The 12,878-nt window shown below is 35.1% G+C and overlaps 2 pseudogenes; both read right to left on the bottom strand.

Annotated features, from left to right (window-relative positions):
- Window positions 1-1,493: 1,493 nt before the first annotated feature.
- On the bottom strand, window positions 1,494-6,767 carry LOC120138341 (annotated as a pseudogene).
- Window positions 6,768-7,979: 1,212 nt separating this feature from the next.
- The window catches only part of LOC120138302, a 28,503-nt pseudogene continuing 23,604 nt past the window's right edge, over window positions 7,980-12,878 (bottom strand).

Genomic DNA, 12,878 nt, shown 5'->3' with positions numbered 1-12,878 from the left:
CTGTGTAACCTTCTCTTCAGGTTTTCTCTTTTTAAATTTAGTCTGGACTTACGTTTCTGTCTATATGCTGAGATTTTTACGCAGGGATTTATTTGCAGGGATTATTTCCCATTACAGACACGCATATATAGACTACATATAAAGACTGTCCAACTATATATTTATTTATTTATACATGCATTGTATTTTATCTTTATTTTTAATTTTCTGACTGCCGGAGGTTTTCCACGGAAGTTGCTCCCAACCTGACGTTGGGGTCAACCTATTACTCTACTTTCCCCTTATCCCATTGCATATGGGAATAGAGTTTTGTTGTTGTTGTTCACATATTTAATATAAATCATTAAAAAAATCTCTAAAATACTTGTGTTTTTCATTCCAGGTATTTTTATTATTAATTTTCGCTTTCTAAATATTCAATTTTCTTTTTCTTTCAGATGTCTTTCTTTTAAAACGTCAGCTTGAATCGAATGAAATAACAGTGAAAATGATTAAATACTAAAATATAGGTGAAGTAGATGACAATCCTGAAACAACCCATAACAAAAGCATTTGTTGTTTAGTTGAGATGGGGGATGTTAAATGGCAACTTTATAGAATGGGAGTTTGGAGTGGAAGGAACTCTGCCATTTCTTATCGTAGAAGCAATGACCTAAGCTGAAGCAAGATGGTGTGAGCCTCGGATCACAAATTTTGTTTTGCACCCAAACATAAATTATTTTAAAAAAATCAAGATTTTATTTTGTTAATCACTTTTTTTAAAACATAAAATTACTCATAAAAAACTATAAGAATGGACGGATCTCGGAACTGTGGAACTAAGTAGAGACTATTTCTTACAAGCCAAACTTTATATATATATATATATATATTTACTTGAAGAAAAGCTTTCTTCCCAAAACAGGCAAGAAAAAGATAGCAGGTTGCCAAAATTCCAAGCAATTTGGGAAATTTAGGAGACGAATGGGTTGTTACCTGTCCGTATCCTCCAATCATGAATCATATATTTTCTTGTGATTAACCTCGAGTCTTGTAGCTACTACAAATTGAAAAGAAAAAAAACACACTACATAAACAACTGAAAAACACATTCAACTTAACAATGTCAAAAGAAATGGGACCAGATTTTGGAACAATCGAAACTAAATGAAAGATTCTGGTCTCAAAGCATTAGGGTGTGGTGTTTGGGTAAAAGCATTGTTGAATTCAAAATGATTTTGCATGAGCAGATAAATACAATGGAGCAACAACCTAAATGTGCTCTCCTCATGATGGTACAAACTACCGACACTAGACGGATCCAAGTTATTAAAAACATATCTCGGCTGACTTGTGAGTTTAGGATCAAATTTTGGATAATGGCTAACTACAACACGCAATTTGTTAAAAACCCACATCAACAAAAACAACTATGCAAAAGCCAAGTAATAACTAAAGTTGCTGTATCATCGTCATCTCATTACTAAACAAAAAACACAAACTGGGACTGTATACACTTCAATTATCATTTGGCAGTAGTATCACATATTTGTAAATATATACAGATAAGTAAACCAGCAAGATTGCTATGAAATTTTGAAAAATGTTGACACCTTGGAAAGTAGAACTCAACAAAAGAGCATTCCTTTCCATCCATCTATTCTGATGCTAGTCATCCACCATGCCCATGAAAAACACAAGTTCCTTAAGAAATTTGAAGAGAAGTGATGAAAAAGTGTTCTGAAACAGTTACAAGTTTCCCTAGTGATGATTATGATGGGATTTCGGAATGGGGACTACCAACAACATATTCCTTCTAACATGTAACACCGAATGTTACTAACTGCAAAGTGTAAAGGTATATATTAAAACACCAATACCTATTCGGTGATAAGTTACCATACTGCCATGGGTTGAACTCAATTGAAGCAATGTCAACCTCCTCTCTGCTGTCTGAGTTATCTACAGTAACCCGATGCTCAGTGTACTTGCCATTGTAGTGATAGATTTCCAAGTCACCCCAAGGCGTGGCTGAGACCTCCTCTGTCAAATCAAACCATCTAGGAGTAAACTGATGACCCTTGGCATCACGTGTCCTCTTTTCCGCTCTCTGCCTCTCTTCCAACCTGAAAAAAAAATCAAAAGGTAACACTTAAATATCTTGACATTGCACGGAAGATTTGATATTCTGAAACTATGAGAGGCAAGTAAACATTCTAAATATGTAACCATCTTTACCATACAAGAAAAATTAATAGAAGTGGCCGAAGGGAAAGAAAAAAAGTTTATTATCTTCCAGTGAATTCTCTGTTTTCATTTCTTCTGATCAAGGTACAAAGAAAGCAACTTCCTATTGAAGAGCCCCGCTATACTTTGTTTTCTTTAAACATTGGTGGATGGTCAATCAAGATGGAGAGTTTATCTTCCAAAATTCCCAAAACTACAACCCTTAAGTTATGCATCTGTTGATCAAGGTATCGGCCTCGAAACTATATCTGCAGGTATTGTTGCATCACCATAGCAAGCGAGGTTTGTATTCTAAATGGCATTGATAAGGGAAGATGAAATAAGGATCGTGCATGGTTAGGATTTAAGACCTAGTTTCCGGTATTCATTATATCATGCAAGAGGGAGGGAGACACAGAAATTGCTACATTTTCTTCCATTGCATTTCGGAAGTTGACAGCTTCATTTTAGACATTTTGGATGTATGCAAAAACTTTGGAGCATATTTTTCTGTTACATGTGTGTGTGAGTGATAAGGGGAGGGGGGGGGGGAGACCTGCTCTTCTCAGCACCAGCCTTTGATAAATCACCCTTTTCAAGTGCAAATCTATCAGGCCGCAGACGAGAGTCTGATGCTAACAATTTTTTAGGGGCAGTGTCAAAGCTGTTTATTTTATGTGCAAAATATGTAAACTGAAATTGGTCGTTTTTGGGAGTATCAGCAACATGCCAAACCTGCAGACCAAAAACAATAAAGAAGTCATAAATGTGATTAGCCTTGTTGATGAGATGAAATGTAAGGCCAAACTATAAGACAACCACATAAATAGAAGGGCTGCATTTTGCACATATAACATTTAGGTAATAAATGCATCAAGACTCAAAGGCTTTGACAAAACAAAAAGACAACCGACAAAATATTTAAAAATGAAATGCATCAAGAAATATTTCAAGGATAGATGCAATTGATAAGATGGCTAGGCACCACCATAGATACTTACATTCTGAAGAAAACTATAAACTGAAGCCATAGAGTAAGAAAAAGATGCATCCATTCAACATTATAAAGAATAGGTAAATATAGCAAATGGTTAATATTGTACAGTGAGGAAAAACATTATAAGAAAGAACCTCTTTTAGTTCTGTGCCCTGAAGGTTCCCCTTCCATATCACATGGCTGACAGCCCATTGACTCATTCCACTTCCCTGTCATCAATATTTTTGGTTCCTCAGCGGCATTATAAACATAACCATCCACTTCATAACGACCAGCTCTGCAATGAAATAATGCCATAAATCACTCTTCAATTCAACATTAACCACTAGCCAGATGCAACTGATGTAAAAGAGCATTTTAGAAACACAAAGACAATCACCGAAACAAATTTAGGGAAAAATCGACTGATCAATTACATAAACATATGCATCTGATTGGTATGAATTTCACAAATTAATTAACATAGAGTGCACTTCTGATCACATAGAGCCTCATCAGATTCAGACAGAACAAGAATAGATGACATGGGAACACAAGTGATGCAAGTCAAACATTCAAGTCAGAATTCATCTCAGAGCACACATATGCATGACAAAAACATACATATGAAGGTACTGCATATGAATGACAAAAATGCAAATGCTTAAACTAGTCTAAAAAATAGTATCGAGTTATGGAGAATACCCAAACCAGCCACATGGTTGAAAATATAACACAACTTTGTCCCCAGTAGTCAAATTTGTCATGATCATCTCTCCTGGGGAGTCAACCCAAGTTCGTCCGAATATCAGATTGTTAACCTTGGTGGGAGGAGGCACCAAATCTAAAACCACCCCATCTCTTTTAAGAGTAACACGTGTTCTGCAAAGAATAACCAACATGAGTATTACCTTCCAACAGATATTAACATATCTATATTATCAGAGAAACAAAAGGCATAATGGGAAAGCTAGTTTACAGAATGCAGCACTAATATTACCTTCCAACAGGATAAACATCAAGAGAATTCCCCAAAATTTTGTCTTTAATTTTGACGTGACATCATAAGTGAAATGTTCATTTTCAGCATGCCCAGCACTCATTGGAGGATGATGACTGACCTGAAATGATAATAAACAAATAAAGTAAACTTTGGATGAACTCAAATTGATAAAAATGAACATACATGACGCGATGTTCCCTTCAGAACATGAAAGAGAGTGGAAATGAAAGCATAGCATGCACATATATATAAAAAAAAAAAAACAAGCTTAAAATAATCAAATAACTTGAAAGTCACCTGTTCAGAAATGAATGTTACCCCTCCATGGTTAATCATCTCATATGTTTCCCCAATAATAGGATTAAAAGGTTTCCAAGTACGTTGGTAGGCATAGTACACAGATATAGCCCATGATGCTGTACAGGATCGAATCCCATTAAATTACAAACTAGAGCTTGCCCCATTAATTAATAAAGTTAACGAAGCATACTCACATGCGTATACCAGCCGGAGATAGGGGTCCTCACATTCGTCTGCTTGGTCCAACAAGTAGGAGTATTCCATCAACTGCAAAAGGCATAGCACATCTTATATTGAATAAGAAAAATGCTGCATACAAAGAAACAAATCTCCGCCAAGTAAACCTCTGCCATTTTCTGAAGCATAGTCATTGGTTCAAATATGAGGACAGGAAGCGTCACCATTGACGTAACATCTGAACCTATATATTTGTGCATCATTTTCCAGTAGCTCTCTCGCTCCTAACAATAATGATAAAAAGAAAAGAGTAGTCAAAATATCAGCTTCTATAACTAGTAAAATTAAAGAACGTGTGTCTCCATGGCTCCAAAGAATGAAAAAGTTACAATTACAAAGGACTATTTCTTTCCATCTCCAAATATTAATTTTCAAATAAAGCCTCAGTCTAATACTAAAATAAAAATTGGCAAAAAAGAAAGTAACTCAACCATTGCTAAAAATTTCCAAAGATAGAGAAAGCAAAGAAAGAATAAGATGATCTACGTTTCTGTCTATATGCAAAGATTTATTCGCAGGGATTTGCAGGGATTACTTCCTATTACAGACGCGCATATGAAGACTGTTCAACTATGTATTTATTTATTTATACATGCATTGTATCTTAACTTTATTTTTAATTTTCTGACTGCCGGAGGTCTGCCATAGAAGTTGCTCTCAACCTGGCGTTGGGGGCATCCTACTACCCTACCTCTCCCTTATCCCATTGCATATGGGAATAGGGTTTTGTTGTTGTTGTTGATTGTTATAAATATGTATACCTCCTGCTTCCATCTTCCTCTCTGAGCTTCGTCCTCAGCATCTTCTTTTCCTCCTTCTGGATTTATGACTTCTAACCCTTCATAACCTAGTAACCTAAAAACCATGGTAAAATGAAAAATGTATAATGCCTCCTTTTTAACTGGAAAATAAGACCCTTGATTAGGATGGACACTTAAAACATGGAGTCAAATCATACCAATTGCCCCTATAATTCACAATGACAAGTGGCAAGCAAATGCAATGTGCAAGGCATTGTATAAACTTATAAAATAAATCAAACAAATGATCTGATCACCTTTCTCGTGAAGTCCTTAAAAGCACACTTTATGATTACTCTATAATATGAATTATGAAGTTTGCAAATACAAAAAGCAGTAACTTACTAACAAAAACTTCTACACCTAGGCATACAAGATTTATTCAATCAACAGTCTTTATGAGCCATGATGAAGTTATTGATTAGTGACAACTATAGTGATATTCTGACAGTTTGCCCAAAAGCCATTCAAGTTGTCCAAGCAGTTACCAACCAACCAGGGAGTCCATTAAACAAGAATTATAGAATTGAGCTGAACAACATTGTCTGAAACAAGTAAAGTAGAAGTCTTCAATCAGCATATTGCATCTAACATGCAATCAATTCCAAAACCGACTTTTTTTCTGTCCATTTTTACTTAAAAAAAATAGAGATCACAATTCAATTAAACCTATAATTTGAAATTGTGTGCATTCAAATGAACTACAAAAACATCATACTAATTGCAACCCCCTCCCCCAAAAAAAAACGATTTCCCCCTCTTTAGCAACCTAAAATTAGCAAATATTTCCAGACGAACGGCGATATATCGTTAAAAAATCGATGTACATTCCAATCAAATATTTAACTAATTTAAAAAAATATCAAATCAGTTAAATTAACAAATCATTGAAATTTTTTTGAAATTTTCATAAAGATATAATCGTATAATCGGAATCGTCAACTATGTATTCTGAAAATTTGTAGGAAATTTACCCGTTGACAGATCTGTGCATGGCGTTTCCAAATAGAGATAAACCCGAGGTCATCGCTGCGAAAAACCCTTTATTCTCATCCTTCTTTGGACTTCCCATTTCTTTAAATTCCTTTTTTAAAATTGTTCGAAGATTAAACTTAAAAGTTCAATTGAATTAATTGGTTCTTATTCAGCAAATCGAAGCAAAGGGACTAAAATATAGAAGGGGATTCAGATTTTGAGAATTGAAAAAATTATTTGGGAGTGAAGAAGACGACGACAGGATCTGTAATTTCAGTGAAAACATCGATGAGAAGAGGTGGAATTCAAAGTATTTTTATAAATATACTTTCTTTTATTATTTTATAGTTTTTTTATTGGATGATGTAGTAAAATCTCACGCTCTTCGTGAACAACGTGAAGAATCCACAAAAATATATTTGAAATTTTGGGCAGAGTCAAAACTACGGACTTTGGCGTTTGTGCTTCACGCTTACTGAATGGGTAGACATCAATCTATAAAAGTGGGCTGGACGTGGCCCACCTCAACCCTCGTATTGGCATCCCCCGTTTTGTTTACTCAAATAAAAAAATTACCCGATTCACTTACCGGGCGTTTGGTTCCAAGTATATCATATTATCAGGAGAATAAAATGTGATTCCTCGTTTGGTTCGTATACATTCTCAACCTCCGGTAATAAGTTATTTTTAACTATGGTAGATTACTTATTCTCTTAGGTATTGTTATATTCACGGTATTTTGAACTAAAATACTTTTAATTTTTTTTAAAAATATCATTTTTATGTCGTTGAATAAAAAAAATTCTACGAAAGTTAAATTATAAAATTATCTTTAAACTATTTTAGATTTACAAAAGAAAATTCATAATTAAAATTTTATATGAAGTTTAGGGGTTAAAATAAAATTCTACCATTTCATTAAACATATTTTATCTTTTCAAATTTGTAAAAAAAATTATATAAATTTTTACCGTGACCATCCTTCCTCTAATTATTTGTTGCAACATGGTTCTTGAATCAAAGATACAGACATTTTTCAACCAACAACTGTTTGGGTTTGGAAACTAAATTACTAATCAGAAAAGGATTTAGTAACCAACAACCAACTCATCTAATAAGAAGACATTAAACCCTTAAAGTAAGATTAAGAGTTCGAATTTTAAAGTTTATGAATGAAACAAACTGATTGACAGTGTTACCTTATGAAGGATTTTTACAAAATTCGATTTAGAATAGTTGATTAATAGATAAAAATCGTTGATCAAATACAAAAGATTTAGTATTATATTTCTATCAACTTCAACGGTACCCGTCTTTCTTTCATATGATATCATAACATGACTAAATCAATGGGCCATGGGTTATCAATTTTCATATAAAAATCAGACTAGGCTGCTAATTTCAAAGCTCAACACAAGGAATGTTAAGGAAAATTACAGCTTTAACATATTAGAATCTATAAATGAAGAAATAACCAAGTTATTTAGTGTTTCTTAAGTTTAAGTTGTCTCCATTTATTCAACAACTACTCCACTCCCTCTTTCAATGTTGCCTCCCTCCCTTCTTTGAAATTCCATAATTTTCCACTTGGGTTGTACTCAATAATCTCTGCAAGGGCTGCTGTAACAGCACTGTATATTTCATCTCCATCCTCACTCTTGATGGCTTTCAATTGCTCATCTTCCTCGTCAAGTTTTCTCTGCAAATATCACATTTTTTAAAGTGAAGAAATCAGTCTATGGGGTGCTCAAAGGAAACCTTATGTTTGAACTAGAAGAAGCGCAAAGGAAGTTGATAAGTTAAATAACAGAGAACTGGAACTGGCACAAAAGAGCCTATGTTACAACTTGAATGAAAATGAGGAATGAAAATTTGAAGTATTATAATTGTTTACCAACAGAAGATTTGGGTTGATATATATATATATAGGAAAAATACCTTGGAATTCCCATCCTTGTCCGTGAGTATCTTAAAAGGATGCCAATTAGAATCTCTAAGGTAGTCCTGCAACTGGGAACAGCGCTCTGCTGCTTTCAAATTAGCTTCTACACCTGAGTATTTTCTTTTGGCTGCAATCCGAAAGGGCTTGATGTCCAGCTCTCCCATTCTCTTGACAGCAACAGAAGCACGAGTATTGGTGGAGATCAGGGGCGGATGCACTAAGCTCCCTAGGGGTCAAGTGCATCCCATTATTTAGGAAAAAATTTGAAATTTAGTATAATATGCTAAAGAAAAATAGAAAAAATAAAAAAATTTGTACCCATTACTTTTTAAGAAAAGAAAATTAAAATTTTAGACCCCATTTATAAATTTCAAGATCCACCACCGGTGGAGATAACTTTCAAACCCTGAAAACAAATAAATATCAAGTTTATTATAAGCAATCAAGAATTCAAGATACCAGCCCAACATCTCAACGGAGATCTAATGCATTATACGCTGAACTTACTGGGCATGAAAAATAATAAAATAAAAAGTTGTGATACATGATGTAACATATACTTACGGCGATTAATTCCTTTCGAGCATCCAGTAATTCATCATTTTTCTGGCGTTCGCTGACAACAAGGACTTGATAAAGCTCCTCCACACTGCTCCACTCTTCTTCCTTCTCTTTTAATTCCTCTAGAATTGCCTCCATCTTTTTCTTCATTTCCCCATCCCCTTCCATATGCTGCATCACTTCTATTTGCCCTTTCATGCTCTGTATCTCCAGCTCCAATGCTTGTTTAGCATCAAGTTGCTTCTCAAGCTCAATGATTTTTCTATGAAGTTTCTCCTTTTCACTCTGACATAGGAAGTGAATAAAAGGTAGGTAAAAAGCTAGAAAATTAACCCATATATTCAATAGTATTCAATATGAGGACTGGAAACATGCCTTCTGCTCTTCTGCCAATCTTAAGATTCTTTCATCAGCCTTCGTTTGCTCCAAGGTTGCCTTCTCATGCTACAGAGGGAAAAGGGTGAATCAAAATATTGTACAAATATTTTACTACTGCAAATGATAAGAAGGAACAAAAGGTGGAACTTTTGTAGTTAAACTTGAAGTCTGCTCGATTTTAACGAGTAAAGGTTAGCGAAAGATGGCGATGAGTTTTGTTTAAAAAAAAAACCCAAAGGCCAAAGCAGTATTCTTCACCATCATCTTTTCATGCTGAAGTTTTCTTGTCTCAGCCTCATTTTGAATCTCTCGATAGAACAACTCCTTCTCACGCTGCTCTAGTTCTATTTTCTGGTCAGAAAACTGCCAGGCCATCCTCTCATGCTCCAAGGAAATCTTCTTAAAATGGTCATGAGCATTCTGTTGCATCCTTTTAGACTCTGCATATTACATACCATTATCCATAAGAAACTAGCTATAATGAATTTAAATCATTTTAGAAGCTAATATTACAGGATACCTTCATTGTAAGCTTTGGTCATCTCATCCTTCTCATCCATCAATGCCCAAAAGGACATTTTTACCTCAGTATACTTTTTCTCCATTTCCTTAAGCCGTAGGTTCTTGGTCTCCAAGGTGTTGGTTAACGTTGTCACCAATGTTGAGGCCTTCCTGTGATCTTCGGCTTCTTTGTCCGAAACAGTCTTCAGGTCCCCATTGTTTTTAAGATAATTGCCAACTAATCCTTTTGAACAGTAGTCATCGTCACGAGCAACCCAACCATACACCTTATCTCTCTGCCTCCTAGGTGAAAAATAATCCTTCTTCCCAAACTGTTCTTGCTCAAAGCTCTTATCAAACATGAAGGCATTATTAAATCCATCCCACCCTTTCTTGAATTCCACAATGGCAAATCCAGAATGACCGTGTCGGTTCTGTCGCGACCGTCTTTCGGTTGGGCCCCAGAATTGGCTTCGACTTGGATTAAACGAATTGGAGTCGCCACCGACCACTTTAAAACGAATTTAGGTGGGTCGGACACCACCTTACCTGATCTGCGTTGTACCAGAAACGTATCGAGTTCGGGAGTCGGTTACGGTCAAGGAAGGATTAGCACCCTTGAACCGCCCTTTCGGTACCAATTAATTCACCGGTTGTCTTTAATTACGAAAATTGAAATTTAAATTAAGATTTAAAATATTCGATTCAAATTACTTACCTTTGATTGATTGATGTTATTACTAAAAATATTCAAAAAGAAATATCAAAAAAAATAATGATAATTAATTAATAAGCAAATCAAAGGAAAAAATATTAGAATAAAAATGTGACAAAAGAAGCAATGTTAGATTTCAAAAAAATAATGAAAACAATATGTAAAAAAAAATAATAATAATAAACATAATAAAAAGAGAAGGAAATCAATAATAATAATGATAAGAAATAAATTAAAAATAAAATAAAATGAAAAACGGGATAAAAATGTTAACAAGGACTAAAATGAAATAATTTAAAATATTATGACCAACATGAAACATATGCAATTATGATAAAATAAACCACTAGTGATTGAAATATAACTATTGAAAGATGCACGCCTGAAATAGAAAATTAAAACTTCATTCAGTGACTAAACAAAAACATTACAGGGAATGAAGGACCAAATGTGCGGTTTTCCCCCAAATTCTTGAAAACACGGGTGATAGAGGCCAAACGGCGTCGTTTCGTTTGGTAGCAAAACGGCACCGTTTTCTGTTCGAATATTTAAGCCCGAAAAAAGCTTTTTCTTTTGCATTCTCTTCATTTCTTCTTTGCTTCCAGAAAAGAGAAGGGGAGAGAGAGTTCAGACTCTCTCAACTTCCCTTTATCGGGGAAGAGAGCCAAAGCGGAGCTACGGCGGCGCACAGCGGCGCCGGTGGCCGGAACTAACCCAAACGCACCCAAAAGACGCCCTCTCTCACCCTTGACCTGAAAACCAAGTTAGTTTCGCCAAAAAACGTCCCTAGACGTGTAGATCTAGGAAATACCTTTTTGGAAAAAACCCGCGTCGCCGGTGACTTTTGGCGTTCCCGTTGCTTCGCACGGTGGTGATCTCTCTTTTTCTCGCTCTGGTTTTATTTTGGTTTATTTTGATGATTATATGTTGATCTCTCGATGATGGGTATGATGTTTTGTTTACTGTTTTTTGGTTATGGGCTTCGGTTGTATTGGCTCGTTGTTTGCTTGATTGACTATCTGGTTCTGTTGGTTTATTGTGTTGCTCCGTCCTTGGTTCTCGGTCGTTTCGACTGTTCTGGGTGTACTCACAGTGGCTTGATGATGATCTGGTTCGTGGGTTGTGTATTGTGGTTCTTGGTTCTCGATGACTCTCTGTTGTGTGGGTATTTTCTGTTGGCCGTGTTTCCTCCTCTTGGTTTACTGTACTGTTGATGTCCTCTTGGTGATGGTCGGTTTACTGTTCGGCTGTTCCCCCCTGAGTACCGTGGCTTGGTGGGTATTTATACCCACCACTGATGCTATCTGTTCTGCCCTCTACGGGATATTTCCGGTGATGACGGGGTCGTTCCCGTACCTTTCGGGCCTATCATTGCTTCACGTGGTCGGGAATCCCGGGATGGTGCAGTCCCGGTTTTCCCGGCCGGCCGGTTCTCCTCTTTGACTGGGTAACTCCCCATGCGGCGCCTGTTGCTTGGATGTGTAAACCCTAATTTGTAGGGTTTGGGCTGGTTCAGGCCCCAAACATATTAGACCCGAACAGTGGACTTCTCATAGACCCCATCTTGAACCTGGACCACAAAACAGAATAAATGAAATAAAATGAATAAAATAAATAAAATGAAAAGAAATAAAAATAATAATACTAATAATAATATAGACTATATAATATATATATCTCAAAAAATATATTTTTTAAACTATATATTATATTTAAAAACGTTTTCAAAACTATATACCATATAGTTTTCAAAAATGATTTTAAAAATATTATATAAGTTTTCCAAAATATTTTTAAAACTATATATTATATAAATTTTTCAAAAATGTTTTTTTTAAAACTATACATTATATTTTCAAAATGATTTCAAAAATATATGTTATATAATTTTCAAAATGTTTTAAAACTTATATATTGTATATAAGTTTTCAAAAACGTTTTAAACAAACTATATTATATATATATTTTCGGAAACCGTTTTTTGAAAACTATATGTTATATTTTTTAAAAACACTTTCAAAAATTATACTATATTATCGTATATATGCCTATAATAAATAAAAATAAAAAACTCAAATTCGGGTGAAAATGAGTGTCTACAGCTGCCCCTCTTTGTCCTTTTTCGTGGAACGAAAAATAGGACAAAGATAAAAAGACACAAATTTTCGCTCGGTAGAGTTGAAGAATAACTCCTTGTCGAATTGAGCTGCGGATGACCCCTCCGTCGCGAAGTCGAGTCCATCTCGAAATAATAGAGTTACAGCCGTAGTTCGGGATTGGAATGT

This window comes from Hibiscus syriacus, unplaced genomic scaffold, assembly GCF_006381635.1.
Source record: "Hibiscus syriacus cultivar Baekdansim isolate YM2019G1 unplaced genomic scaffold, ASM638163v2 tig00002219_pilon, whole genome shotgun sequence".
NCBI lineage: Eukaryota > Viridiplantae > Streptophyta > Magnoliopsida > Malvales > Malvaceae > Hibiscus > Hibiscus syriacus.
This window is presented reverse-complemented; position numbering and strand designations above follow the sequence as displayed.